The sequence below is a fragment of the Eumetopias jubatus genome, unplaced genomic scaffold (genome assembly GCF_037043125.1).
Source record: "Eumetopias jubatus isolate StellerSeaLion01/CBP00866 unplaced genomic scaffold, mEumJub1_p1.0 scaffold_3, whole genome shotgun sequence".
Taxonomy (NCBI): Eukaryota; Metazoa; Chordata; class Mammalia; order Carnivora; family Otariidae; genus Eumetopias; species Eumetopias jubatus.
In genome coordinates, this window is record NW_028274809.1 from 172388484 (window position 1) to 172401528 (window position 13045).

The window sequence follows — 13045 nt, forward strand, 5'->3', positions numbered from 1 at the left end:
AATCATCTCCCAAGAAAAAAAAGGACAAAAATAGCATTAAACATTGAAAAATTCAAATATATATTTGAATAAAAACAAAGTGTGCTGTTGCAATTTATGTATTTGCTTTGTTTTATGTTCTTTTCAGCTACTTCTTGAGTTAGAATCTGGTCATCTATTTAAATATTAAATTTATTATTTTATGAGGTTTTTTTGTTTATTTTATATTTGTTTATTTTTGTTTATTTTATATATATATAAATATATTTATATTATAATATAAATATATTTATATTATATATTTGTTTATAATTATTTATTTGTATTATATTTTATGGCCCATGCAATATATAAGGAACTTCTAATTCATATACCATATCATATAATACTTTTCCATATTATAAATTACTATAGCAACTCATAAATATACTGAATATTAATAATCATATAATAGTTGTATTGATTACTTTATGCTGAAATTGTTTTATATGATTTAAAACTGATGTGGTGATTATTGGCAAAATGATTTACAGGGTTTCTGTGGGTTCAACATGTATTATTTGTCTTATTTAACACATAAAATATAGAATCCCTCTTTCTTAAATTTTGCTATTCAACATTGTTTTTTTAGAATTGGATTAGATTGAGATATGGACATATGCTGTTCAGTGTTTACAGCAAACACATAAAAAGGAAGACATTAAAAATTAATAACAATAGAAAATAAAATGCAACTCTTTTCAAAACTTAGCTGCATGTTATCCCCTTATCCACATACAAAAGGAATTCAGACATTCAGGAATTATCACTAAAATAGTAAAACTAATTTAATATAAACACTCAACACATTTTTTTATTATGTTGTTAATCACCATACATTACACATTTAAATCAGAGAGAACATTAAAAACTAATATGGACACTAGAAAATGTTAACATTAACACAATCATTATATTTAGAACCATAGTTACATTGTTATTAGCTATGTACAGAGAAAAAAACTTCTGGCCTTATATTTATATTCATATTGCAAAGAAGTGAAAATAAATGGTTTTAACACTTAAATATATTAAAACACATAGTGAAGAAAGCATAGGCACATTAGAATGCTTATATTATATCTAAAATACAAAATAATAAATTAAAAATTAAGTCAAAAAAGTTCAAAGTCAAATGCATTATAAAAACCAATGTGATAAGGCACTAATACATCTGATAAAGGGAAAATGACATCACGAATACAATTGAAAATGTGAAAACACACACATAGATAAAACAGTAAACTAAATATTTTGTGTTAGTATTTTACTTGAAATTATGCATTAAATATTTGGAAACCATGAAAAACGATGTGTTTCTGAGAAAATATAATTTATGAAGATGACAATAGAAAACACATGAAAACCTGAAAACACAAATCATTCTGAAAACTTGAGATGTTTTAAAAAATGCCTTTCCTGCTCATACCCACCCCCCAAATTGCTCTAGGCTTAGAATGCTTCAGGGATGAACTCTGTAAGAACTTAAATAAATGTATTATTTAGTTGCTCTTAAAATGCTCCCCAGCATAGACCATAAAGACTTCTGTAGTGATATTAATCCATATGGTGCTAAATTCAATATGTAAATATATTAATGGATAATAAGTAGTTCTACTTCAAACTAAACAATAAAAGTAACAAGATACTTTAAGTTTTGGAAATAAGTATTATAATACCAAAGTTTTTGTGGAAAAATAAATGTTAGAGGACATCTAGAGAGATTTTGAAAAGAATGGTACTATGAAGACCTAATCTTCATAGGAATTAAAATACCTTTTAATATTAGGATGCTTAAACTTGTGGAGCTGAGGAATAAACATTCATAGCAATAAAGCAGAGTTAAAAGTATTAAATAACCATGGGAACTTTATGCTAAAGTTGTATTTCAAAATAACAGAGAGAGAATACATGTCTTACTAAACCATTTTGGATGTAGTTATTTTGAAAAATAAATAAAGCCAGATATCTACTTAAATCCATTATTGGGATGAATCAATTACCTAAACTTAAGGACACATTAAAATATGGAAAAATACAATATCAAAAATATTGATAACATTGTAAAGGAAGAAGTTCTTTCAAATAATGAAATGAATTCCAGAAGCTATCAATGGAAGGACAATGAAATTGGAAACATAAAATTAAAAAAAACATGTGTGGAGTCAAAAGGGAAAAAGAAGCTTAAACAAAAGATATATGTGTTGTGTGTGTGTATATATATACACACACACAGCACATATATATAAAATATAAGAACAGACAGTTATATGTTCATACACACACATATATGTGTGTAAAAACAGTACATGTATGTAAATTACAAATTTATTGTAATAGTGAGTTAACAGTAATAGAAAACTTTTCCCTATTAAACTAACAGGAAATATTTATTGAAATGAGTATAAGAAATATTTCACATCTATATATTCTCACACCTAAATGTGCATATATACATATGCACTCAAGCATAGTGAATGAGATAGAAATAGATTTCAGTCCTTCTTTGAGGCAAATGTAGTTCATACTCCCTGAAGGTGGGATGGCCATGTTACTTCTTTGGGCAATAAATTGTGAGTGGTTGCGAGTATATTCCTAAAAGAGATTTCTCAGACAATTTTAGCATCAACTGATACACATACTTTGAATTTAGATAGTTTTCAAGTTAATTTGACTTCTAAAGAGGGTGTATAGATTTACATCTGATCAGTATTACTTCAAGAGATCCTTTAAGTAGAAGCATTTAAGGGGTACCTGGGTGGCTCAGTCAGTTAAGCATCTGCCTTTGGCTCAGGTCATGATCCCAGGGTCCTGGGATTAAACCCTGCATTGGGCTCCCTGCTTGGCAGGGGAGAATGCTTCTCCCTCTGCCTTTTCCCCTCCCCCTGCTCATGCTCTTTTTCTCTATCAAATAAATAAAATCTTAAAAATAAAGTAGAAGCATTTAAGACCTGGTATATAATTCATGGAATTGTCTTTCACATGTGAAAGTTACTGGTCTCGTTCCCAGATAACAAATCCTTCAGCCTCAGCCCTGGAGATAAAGCAGAGCCCCCAACCTAATTGCAACAGACCTGTAGCATGAGTTGGAAAGAACTTTTTTTATTTCTTCTACTTGAAATTAAACCCTTGAGATGCTAGGCATATTTGCACCATAGCATAGCCTAACCCAGTCTGACTGAAACTCTGGGTTAGTGATAAGTCTTACATTAGATAAATCTTTCCTTTTTATTATTTATGTACCCTTGAAAAAGTAATGAAACCTGGCTAACCCTGTTTTCCTATTTTGAATGTGTTAAATGCAATTACTTATAAAACACAAATAAGGATTCAGAAAGAAAATTGGTATCTCCCTATTCACTTTCAACCAGAGAAAATTAGCAGTTGAATGGATTTCTGACTCATCAGGTCTAATTAAAATACTCCCTTCATTTTTCTCTCACCATTTCAGGACACATTGTTTTCAGTTATCTTTCATATTTTCCATAGATGTGAATAGGAAAATAATTTAAGATTATTTATTATGTTCTGGGGGTTTTGAATAATTTATTTATTTTAACTCATAATAGATATATTTCTTAAGGCTCTATTTGTGACTCTAAATTTTTATTAATATGAGGATGGAGCAAAAAAGGTCACTCAGTGTTGAAGAATATTTTCTGAGACTTTTTTTAAGATTTCTCAATAAGACTTCCTTGAAAAAGAAAGTACCAAATCCTACTTATATTTGGACTACAGGGATTGACATATTTATTTTAAAATATGTTCAGTATAAATAGAGACACTTCTTAATTAATCAGTTGAATTTAGCCAAACATATCTTGATTTCTGTTATTGAAAATATTTGTTTCTCTAAGTTAGAGAAACTTAAATCAAGTTTCACCTCTCTGCTTCAGCTCAACACAGTAGGCTTAGAGTACGCTCCTTGGACACTTGTCTCTTATCTAATGCGAAGGTTCTGAAGGACTGGAGAAATGGCTAGATGGGACAAAAGTTATTCTAAGAGTTTTGAGAAATAACTACTTGTGGGAAACCTATACAACTTGCTTCATCAGAGGATACTTTGAGATCAAAACTGGCCAAAGGAATGGTTTGACCTATGAAAGATTATTAATAACATATTCACACTTGACATCATTCCACTGAAGAAAGATGTCAGGATTATCAAGATGCGCTACCTTTCGGTGACAATTACTTTCTTACTAGTAGAACTTAATACTGCCCAAGCATTAAAACTTCTAAAAATGAAATATAGGATAGTATGGAGAGTTGTATATAATTTAATTTTGAAGTTACAAAGTTATAACACAATGAGATACTTAAACTGATTCACATTTTGATTTATTAATGTTATCATTATTGTACAGTAAATAAGTACTTTGTAACTTACTATTTTCTCAAATATAGACCTCCATACATAATATTTTTGAAATAATTTCTCAATACTGTCTATGTGCTATGATAATACATATTTTTAGGGGCAGAGATTCACATAGAGGTTTTTATTTTTTGGCCTAGGCTTCTCAAAATGTATCTTGAAGCTGCGTGCACTGATGGAAAAAATTTTTTTTGAATTGTACATTTCAGGTTTATTCAACTTCTTAAAAATATTTGAGGGCAGCTGCAATCACAGATTTCAACTCCATCATTATTTCTTTGCCCATTCTTCTCTCTCTTTTCTTTCCCAAATAACTTCTTTCAGATATGGTTCAAGGTAGAATTTATCCTCCTCATATTTTGTCCACTGCTCTTTAGGCAAGATCTGATGCCTCATGGTCAGGTCCAGTGCTCTTTTAACGCGAAACATCCTGTTGTTATAAAGATTCTCAGGAAGCCTTCTTATGGCCTCTTTCTCATCATCATTCTCATATATTGTATTATCTCTCATTAACCCCAGCTTATTGAACCCTGCAGCATTGTAGTACCATTTTCGAATACCTTTCAGCCACCGGTTTAATGCTGCAATGGCAGGCCTGCTCACCATTTTGACCCAAGGCTCTGGAAAAATGATTTTAAAATATATATCTCAAAGGGTGCCTGAGTGGCTCAGTCGTTAAACATCTGCCTTCAGCTCAGGGAGGCTTGTTTCTCTCACTCCCATCCCCCCACTTGTGTTCCCTTTCTCACTGTCTCTCTCTCTATATAAATAAAATCTTAAAAAAATTATATATATACCTCAAGAATAGAATTTCAAACATGCTAAATGAGTGTTAAAAAGTCTTAGAAAATATTTAGTGCAAGTTGAGCCTCACCAGGGCTAGATTAATTATCTTAGTTCTGAATTGATTAATGAAATTTTACTTCAATTTTAATGAAAAATATTGCTGAAACATTTGATGGGTTTTCCCTAGAAAGACTAAAGGAATATAAAATATACATTCTTATGACTTCATATAGTTTATTCTTCAAAGAACATTCTAATGCATTTTTCTTGATTAATATCAATGTCCACAAGAAAGACTAGCCCCCAGCACCATACTGCATCATTGCTGACAACTAAAAAATAAAACAAACTCATGAATAGTTAATATTTAATAACAATTTACAAAATTACAAACCATAATAACAAGAAGGGATTGTGGTATTTGAATTAAATCTCTTGGTACTAATCATGTAGTACAAATAATGACACTAGAAAATGTATTAAAGCAAGATTTTGTAAGTGACTATATTCTAATAAAACTTTCTAAAAAGACAACTGGATTTCAATAAGCTTAAAGTAATTCAGGAATGTTGTTTTCAAATGACAGAAACTAATTACCATATTCTTACTTTCTGGAGCATGATTAGTACTAGAAATGAATGCAAATATTAAAATTTGTCTCAGATGACCTAACCACTAATACAAAATGCAAGGGGGTAATTAGGTTCATTTCATTAAGCATGAAATGATGGTGAAATCCCTCTCTAAAAATTAAAACTGTCACTATTTAAAAATCCTAATCCTACATTGTAGAACCAGTCCTTGACTAAAAAATATTTATTTAGTCACACTATATGGTGAACACTGTGTTAGGCATGTATTTTGTTTTCTAAATTTCAAAATTTAACTAGAATGTATTGCTTAACTTTTTATCAAACTTTACACTACTCAATAGAATAAAATCACTTTGTGAAATAGTGTCAAACAGTGAGATTTTACAAATGCTGTAATTTATATGCAATTGTAATTGTGTTTACTAAGTGTAAATGCTTGCTATGATTAATCATGATGTTAGGTTTCTTACCAAAAGCCCTGAATATCTTGTGCCTCTTAAAACACAGCTTTCCTGTTCTCTAAGTATAGAGAACATATAAACATCCATTATTGTACTGGACAGTGATGTATGCAAAGGATGGTCATTAAAATTCGAAAACTAGGAGCCTCAACTTATGATTAAGATGTAGAACATAAAAAATAACACTTTATCCAATGAAAATATTTTCAAAAAAGTTAAAATAAAAATCATATACTTCTATGATGCTATCAAAGAGCAGTGGAGATAAGGAAGCCTTGAGGAGCTGAATTACAGAGAATAAACCCTTCATAAGGAAGCAGAAAGCTGTTTTTTTTCAAGAAAGGATGCAAGTACATAATGTGTCCATTATATAGTAGCCATAGTTTTACAAGTTTCAAGTAGGTAAATATTTCTTAGGACCAAATAATAACCAGAAAAGAAAAAAATGTTAAATCAAATTTTATCAGAATAAAAACATATTTTCACCAGACTCCATTTAGAAAAATGGCAAGATCCAGAGTGAGAGAAAATATTTCTAATAGATTTATCCAACAAAGTACTTGTATTGGAATACATAATTAATCCTATAAATAAATACTAAATAAACAACCCAATTAAAAATTAGTAAGGATTTAAAGATACTTCACACATACATGCACGCACACACGCACACATGCACACACAAAAAGATGGACAACTTAACTATTCTTCAGATAACTTTGAATTAAACTACCATGAGATATCATTTAGCCATAAGAATGAAAAACTATTAAAAAGTATGATAATACCAAATGTTGGCAAGGAATCGGAACCGTTGGAATGCTAACACATTGCCGGTACTATTGTAAATAGCAGCACTACTCTGAAAAGGGGTTCAATTTTTTTTAAGGGTGAAATAGATCTGCTTGATGATCCAATTCCACTCATTGTTATTTTGTGGGCATAAGAAGACATATCACATGAAAACCCTCATACACAACAGTTCATAACAACTATCTATAGTAGTCAAAACCTACACACAGCCCAAACATTCAACAGCAGAATAATGATAAACGCACGGTGTGTTAATTCAATGAAATATGACTCAACAATAAAAATCCACTTGTGGTATACAAAATGTCATGTACGCATCTCAACACCATTATGTTGTACAGAAGTATGCCAACAGAAAAGAAACAGAATGCATTACCACATTTTTATGAAGTTAAAAAAAGTAATCATGGTGATAGAAATTAAAAAAAGGGATTCCTTTGGAGTTTTGGGGGTGGGATAGCAGAGCATGGATTGACCTAGAAAAAGTCACTAAGGGAACCTTCTGGGATGAGAGAAATGTTCTATATCTGATGGGTGGGATGGTAACATGGGCATAATCCTTTATCAAACTCATCAAAGTGTACATTTAAAATGGATATAGGGGCGCCTGGGTGGCTCAGTTGGTTAAGCGACTGCCTTCGACTCAGGTCATGATCCTGGAGTCTCGGGATCGAGTCCCACGTCGGGCTCCCTGCTCAGCGGGGAGTCTGCTTCTCCCTCTGACCCTATTTCCTCTCGTGCTCTCTATCTCTCATTCTCTCTCTCTCAAATAAATAAAATCTTAAAAAAATAAAATGGATATAGTTTTGGGTATATAAATTACACGTTAATAAAATTGCAAATTATGGTACAGGATATTGGGACCAGAAAATATTGTCATATCGGCTATAGCACACAGCTATTTAAAATTCATCCCTGGGAGAAATAAATTTACTTGAGTCAAAATAACAGGGCTTAAAAGCTGAAATTCTTTCTCATATTTATCATTGTGATGGAGGCGGCTGGGGACATAGGTTAAGGGAATGGCAGAGACATGAGGAAGACGCGATAGATCAGTGTGTTCTCTGAGGAAACTTGGTGCTTTGACAAGGGATTTCCTGGGGATGTTTAATGCCAAAAGCACCATCGTTGGGTGGAGGCAGGAAGTGAGTCTGAAGCTCTGAGTCAACTTTCTAGTATTTTCTGACAAACAGATGTCAGAGTGTTCTTACTGACAAAAATATCATTTAACCTTATGGATCCAACTAAAGTATCCTTCGACATCTACTTGGAGGTTAATATTTGTGCTTAATTTTTTCAGAGCCTATTTTTATTGCTCAGCTACCTTGAATACAGTTTGATGCTCTGCTCTAAATTCTGTGGGGCCAGAAATGTTCTTATCTAGTAAGTAGACTTAAATAGCCTCAAAATTTGTGAAAACAAAATTACAAATTTAAAAAGGAATAGATCCGTGATTTCAAAAAAGTAAACATGCCTTGTTGATATTGTTGGAGGGAAGTGGTTTAATATATTGTTTATGGGTACTAAAAATGTACTGATTACACTATGGATTTTTTGCAGTAGCTATTGTACGGTAAGATTATCACAAGATGAAGCAGGGTTAGCAGAGGCCTTCGCTGTCTGCTCTCGTCACCCAGGACTCCACAGTTTCAAGCACATCAACTCCCCCCTACCTTTTTTTTTTTTGGCTTCCAAATGCAAGCGGTCTAAGGAGGGCATTCGTGGTATATTGGTGTCAGTCTAAAGCCTGATCTCAAGAGCCTGTGAAAGATCTTTCCGCTTTTCACTAGTGTAAAGTCTTTCTGGGGAAGAATCAGAGACACTGACATGCATATTTAAGTCAAATGCTATTTGATTTCCAACTTCAAGTGCTTTCTCTGGCCACAGAACTCCACTCATCCCAGCCTAAGTCCATATACCAAGAAATGTACCAGGGAGGTAAGCAATCCCTTGGACAAGTTTTAACCAATGGCTGATGGAACTAATCCCTTGTTAATGTGATACATTTGATGCATTAAAAATTTTGCTCCCGAAAGCTCCCCCGTAAGAATTACCACTCAGTTGCTCATGTTGGAATCAGCTCAAAAGGAAACATCCTTTTTTTCTCCCCCTGATTTACTTCTTCACTCCTTACTAGTAGTCTTGAGCAGCTGAAGACAGTGAGGATGCTTTGACTGGGGCCACATGTCTGTGACCTTGGTTTTGAAAATCACTTAGTTTCGTGGGTTCTGGGTCATATTGCATCTTTCACAGATAGACGTCATAGTTGAAGATCACAAGATTATAAGTTATTGTTTTATGGCACTAAATCTTGGGTTGGTTTGTTATGCACCTATAGAATACTAGAACAAGTGGGAAGGTATCCACTTTCTGACACCAATATAATGGATCACTGTGATATTCTGCAGATTTCTCCTGGCTGAAAGCAGGAGAATAAAATATCCAGGGGACAACTCAGTGTGTGTGTAATGCTCTCCTTTCCATGTTAATTTGAACAATTGTCAGCCTCAAGATTTAAGAAATTTCTTCAACAGATCCGCATACTAGGTGCCAGAGGCTGTTAATCTATTAATCTTTGAAATTAAAGATAAAACATCATGCACAGAAGCTGATATTCAAGCTATAAATTGAGTAAGTTGACAGTCAAACACTATCATTCACCATTTACCATCTGTTTCTTTTTTGGTTTTATTTATTTAAATATTTTAGAACCTAAACTCATTAATTGACTAGGAATATAATAGGGATGACCACCACTCAGTTATTTAACATCTTGATAGTGGCACTTACCCCTGCAATTTTGCCTCAGATGTGGTGTTTATTCTGGTTTAATAAATATATAATATATAAATAAATATCATTACTTATAATTTATTACTTATAATAAGTAAGGTAGTTGCATGGGGTTCTCCTTATAATTTCTTTTTTTATAAGATTTTATTTATTATTTGACAGAGAGAGAACACAAGTAGAGGGAGAAGTAGACTCCCGTGGAGCAGGGAGCCCGATGTGGGACTCGATCCCAGGACCCTGGGGTCATGACCTGAGCCGAAGGCAGACGCTTAACTGACTGAGCCACCCAGGCAGCCCTCTCCTTGTAATTTCATCTTAATGGTTCTTAGCCCTTCTCTGGCAAAGGATGTGCTTTAAATTTCTGTTCGTATGTTTTTGTTATTTTTTTCATTCATTTTTTTTGAGTATAGTTGACCCACAATGTTACATTAGTTTCAGGAGTACAACTTAGTGATTTGACAAGTTTTTGCATTATGGTATGCTCACCACAAGTATAGCTCCCATTCATCCCATTACATCATTATTACAATTTCATTGACTGTATCCCTTATGCTCTGCTTTTTATTCCTGTGACTTATTCCATAACTGGAGGCCTGCATCTCCCTCTCTCCTTCATCCATTTTACCCAACCCCTCATCCCCTTCCCCGATGGCAACTATAAGTTTGCTCTCATAATTATAGTTCTGATTCTGGTTTTTGTTTATCTGTTTTATTTGTTTGTTTGTTTTAGATTTTATTTATGGTGAATCATATGGTATTTGTCTTTCTCAGTCGACTTGTTTCACTTAGCGTAATACTCTCTGGGTCCATCCATGTTTTTTCAAATGGCATGATCTTATCCTTTTTAAATTAACCTATAAACCATGAACCCATGAACCCCAGGCCCCACCCTCAACCACAATAAAAGCAGAACTCCAGGTCCTCACTCCTCTTCTCTTTCTCTCTACTCCCAACCTCACTGTGTGGTCCCAAGTGTGCTGTGTGATTTGAAGGGCTTGTAAGATTTCCATTTCTTTTTCAAAGTTTCCTGATGTCTATTGCCTAGGGCCTCTTGCAATCAAAATAAGAATCACAAGAGCCATTCTAGCCACAATATTGGTTATTGATAGCCTGAGACTAGCACAAAACAATATATTAGCAAGGTATTATAGAATTTTTCATGTATAAAGTATTTACTCCAGTAGCAGAGACTGTGATTTTAAATTGGAGTGTGCTGAGAATTTACCTTAATTACTGATACAGAGATGATGAGGTGGAGTAGCAGTGGAATTTGAGATATGGAATATATCATGTAAAGCATCCAGTTTAGGTGAAGTCTTTGATTGATTTCTAGGCAATGGAGGATTCTTACCTTTTGCAAGCGTCATCTGGTTAATTTGGTGGTCCAATGTTCACAAGAAGATTCACTCAAATATTCCATAACAGGACATATGGTCATTTATCATTTGAATCAGTGAGCAGAACTGAGAATAAAGATATTTCCAAGTATATTAAAATCATCTGTTTTGTAGCTTTGATACAGTGAAAAGATTTTCAACACAGCCTTCCCTGGCCTCGTGAAGGGTTGAAGGTCTATTTACCTGCTGCCTTGGACATTCTGTTTCATCAAGTTTTCAAGTCTAGGCAGTTAACAAAATAATGCAACTTCAAAATTGCTAAAATGACCATTGCATCCATATTTTAAAAAAAGACAGAGCTTTTATATAAGCCAGTTCTCATTCTCCTACCCAATTTGTATCCACCATGCATTGGGGGTTTACAAGCTCTTGTAAGTACTCCATGCTTATCACCTCTTTGCTTACCATCAGTAAGGTCTTAGTTTTCAATTTCATCAATAGATCCAATTCCAGATTTCCGTTTGCAATATACATTGCTATTTCAAATCTACTTTCAAATAACACTATTCCACTTTATGGGTAATGTGAGTACCTACTACAAAATAATCTTAATTCTTACCTTCTGTTCCGTGTGTTATTTCTATCATTCATTTCACTTATACATAAATATACATAAGTAAATATATAGATGCATACATTTTATTACATTACTAGTATAATTATTTTGAATAAACTGTTATTGGTTAAATAAACAACAAATAAGAAAAATAAAAGGGGAGGTGGGTGAGGACATGGGTGAAATAGGTGAAGGGGATTAAGAGTACACTTATTTTGATGAGCACTGAGTAATGTATAGAATCATTAGACCATTATATTGTACACTGGAACTAATATAACACTATATATTAATTATATGTGAATAAAAAAAGAAAAATAAAGTTCCTTTTTTTAACTTTTACTTATTGCTTCCATGGTGTTCTTCTCCAGTTTATGAAGGTCCAAACTACCTATATTATCATCCTTCTCTTTAAAGAACTTCTATTAACATTTCTTGCAAGGCTGATCTACTGGCAACAAATTCCCTCAATTTTTGTTTGTCTGAGAAAATCTTTATTTATCCTTCACATTTGAAAGATGATTTTGCAACACACAGAATTCTTGGTTTATTTTGTTTTCTCTCAGTACTTTAAATATTTCACTCCATTCTCTTCTTGCTTGCATGATTTCTGAGGAAAAGTTAGAAGTAGTTCTTATCTTTGTTCCTCTATGTGTAAGATGTTTTTTAAATCTCTGACTTCTTTCAGGATATTTTTTTTATCTTTGATTTTCTTTAGTTTCAAAATGACATGCTTGGGTGTTTGTTTGTTTGTTTTGCCATTTAGTGTGCCTGGTGTTTTCTGAGCTTCCTAGATATAAGTCTTGGTGTCTGATAATTTGAGAAAATTCTCAGAGTCATTGTTTTAGATATTTCTTCCTTCCCTTCTTTCTTCTTCTTTGATATTACCATTATGCATATGGTATACCTTTTGTATTTGTCCTACTATCCTTGGATATTCTATTCTGATTTTTACAGTCTCAGTTCTCTTTGCTTTTCAGTTTTAGGGATTCTACTGATATATCCTGTACTGCAGAGATTCGTTCCTCAGCTATATAGAGTCTATAAGTAAGCCCATAAAAAGCATTCTTTACTTCTGCTACAGGGCATTTTTATTTCTAACATTTTTTTAAAATTTTCTTTCTTAGTATTTCCATCTCTCTGCTTACACTACCCATCTGTTCTTGCATATTGTCTATTTCATCCATTAGAGCCCTTAGCATGTTCATCACGGTCGTCTTAAATTCCTGGTTTGATAATTCCAACATCCT

The 13045-nt window shown here is 32.8% G+C and overlaps 1 pseudogene; it reads right to left on the minus strand.

Annotated features, from left to right (window-relative positions):
• Window positions 1–4666: 4666 nt before the first annotated feature.
• LOC114211480 (cytochrome b-c1 complex subunit 7 pseudogene) lies at window positions 4667–5002 on the minus strand (annotated as a pseudogene).
• Between the last annotated feature and the right edge of the window lie 8043 nt (window positions 5003–13045).